The following is a 2,985-nucleotide window of genomic DNA, read 5'->3' on the forward strand; positions in this document are numbered from 1 at the left end:
GGCCTTCCTCTCCTGCGCCATCCCTCCATCCCTCCACCCTCCCAAGCATGATGTCCCTCTCCAAGGACCAGTCTCTCCTCACAACATGTCCAAAGTAAGTTAGACGGAGCCTCAGAATCCTTGCCTCCAAGGAGCCACCTGGTTTAACCCTCTCCAGGACAAATCTATTTGTTTTCCTAGCAGTCCATCGTATTCTCAGTACTCTTCTCCAGCACCACAGCTTACAGGCATCAGTTCTCCTTCTATCCTCCTTGGTCATTGTCCAACTCTCTGATGCATAACAGGTGATTGGGAAGACCATGGCCTGTATCAGACGCACCTTAGTCTCCAGAGAGACACCACTGCTCTTCAGCACTTTGGAGAGGTCCCTAACAGCAGACTTTCCCATGGCAATGCGCCTTTTAATTTCCTGGCTGCTGGTGCCAAGACTGTTGACTATGGAGCCAAGCAAACTAAAGCTGTGTACAATCTCAATCTCTTCACCATCCATCCTGGTGCTACCGATTGGTCCAGTGGTGAGAATCTTTGTCTTCCAACCCTATAAACAAAAGACTTGAACAATTGTATAACTTTCATCATTTCTCCAAGTTCATAGAGTTTCTGGAGACAAGCTATTTCAGAAGTGGATGTCACTTCTGTTCCAAGCTTGTTTTCATTAAGGACCTCCACGAAACACTGTCCAGCATGGGTAACCATTATTGCATTTGATGCATCAGAGTCACAGTGTTCAGCATCACAGTAACCACGATTTACAGCAAATGGACAGATGAGTGCTATACCACTTAGAAGACTATTTGACCAAAAACAATTAAAACAAGGCCTTCAGGCACTTATTAGGCAGTAGAAAACACTGACTTCAGTTTCTTCTAAACATCACTATCTGTCCTGCCACTTCCTGATCACTCCCCTATAATTATTTGCAAATTGTTGTCAACCGAGAGTAAAGTATATTAATAAGTATTAATAACAAGACAGAATACCAAGAATGTATATGTAAACAGGTAAAGCAGGAGGCAAACAGTTTGAACAACTGAAGTGCCAATCCCAGCTTCCCTGTGCCTTTATTAAAAATTTCCAGGGTGAAAATCACAAAGATAATTCTATGCAAATGAAGCTAAGCTCTTTCCACTGAAAACCTTATGCTTAACTCAGGAGGGAGGGGTTAGCAAATACAGTACAAGAATCATGTAAAGGTTTGCTTTAGTGTCTACCCTTGTAAACATCTAAAGCCTGCCTTAGTGGTTCAGGGTGAATTCCAGCTTGTATCCAAGCCTCCCTCATATCCTGATATAGCATTTGATTTATTATAAATATTTAGTGTGAAATTTGGCTTCCCACAGCAAATATCCTCTTCTCAGAGGCCTTCACCTCTAATTGTCGTCAACTGAGGGTAAAGAATAAAGAATGAGACAGGACACCATTAGAATGGAGGAGAAAACAGCATAAATAAGGGATTGAAGAGCTGGAAGAATTGAAGCACAAAACCCAGGTTCCCTGTGTCTTTATTGAAAACTGTCAGGGATCAAATCACATAGAGAACTCTGCAAATGGAGCAAAGCTCTTTCTATTGAAAACCTTATGCTTGACTCAGGAGGGAGGGGTTAGCAAATACAGTCCAAGAACTGTGAAATCCCCTAAGGTCTGCCTTGGTGCTTTAGGGGGAATTTGAGCTTGTATCTGTGCCTCCCTCATATTCTGATATAACATTTGGTTTATCATTATTATGTAGTATGAAGTTTGGCTTCCCACATTTCTCCCCTTTTGTTTTTATCATAATAATGTTGTCAACTAGATGAGCATGGTTTCTTCTCTTCTTTGATTCATTCTTGCTTGTTTTTGTTCTCTACATGCTTTATAAACAAACAAAAACATATAACAAATTAAATAAAATAAGCTCCAAGAAGTACTTCAAAAAATCTCCATATGATCAAAAGCATTCAGGTTGGATATATCTTCATTTATTCCTTGTGGAATATCCATGTTGTTAAAATAATTCAATTGCTTGTCAAAAGTAGAATGAATCTGAGCTTGTAACGTATATCATCTGGGAATCCATGATTCACAATATATTTCTTAATCTTATCCCAATTTCATTCTTTATCATTCCACTTTTCTGAAGTAATGCAAATCTACTTAGTATTCCAGTCACATTTTAATTGTATTTGTCCTTGAAAAGACCATAACTTTTCAGAGTCTTAATGCTATGTTTTCACATAAACTAATGCTTAAATACTTTGATGCAAAGCCACACCAGCTGTAGCAGCTGTGGCAATAATGACATAATTCCCAAAACTACTGTATGCCCGAATGTTGCAGACTGAGGGTAAAGTATTTTTATAATTATTAATAATGAGACAGATAACCAGGAATGAGATAAAATAGAGAGGGTAAAAGACAGGGGGCCAGCAATTCCAATGACTGAAGGCTCGGATTCCAGATTACCTGTATCTTTATTGAAAATTACCAGGAAGTAAATCACAGAGATAATTCAATGCAAATGAAGCCAAGGGAGGGCTCAGCAAATACAATGCAAGAATCTGGTAAACCCTTAAGGATTGCCTTGGTGCCTCAGGGTGAATTCCATCTTGAGCTGTACCTCCCCAACATCCTGAAATAGCATTCAGTTTATTACAAATATTTAGTATTGGCTTTCGATACCCAATAGCTGGTATTATCTGCCATTCTACTTATCCATTCTGTAACTCCATCCTCGTCAAAGTATGGCCTCTTTCAGCTCATCCTGGGATTTCTTGTCTCTGGTTGGTACCCACAGCATTTCTGTGTCTGTAGAAATATAAGCAAATCCTCGACCCTAATGAATGACAAATCCCTTTTTCCATTCGTTAGAGGTTCTTTAAAAATATATATGCTAGGGGAGCTCTGGTGGCCTAGTGGCAGGGAGCTGCAACTACAATCCCAGAGGCCCATGGTTCAAATCCACCAGATGCTCTGCCGGGGAAGGAGGGACAATCTCCTCCTGTACCA

The sequence above is a fragment of the Elephantulus edwardii genome, unplaced genomic scaffold, assembly GCF_000299155.1.
Source record: "Elephantulus edwardii isolate Elephantulus edwardi_28Jun2011 unplaced genomic scaffold, EleEdw1.0 scaffold00168, whole genome shotgun sequence".
Classification (NCBI taxonomy): Eukaryota; Metazoa; Chordata; class Mammalia; order Macroscelidea; family Macroscelididae; genus Elephantulus; species Elephantulus edwardii.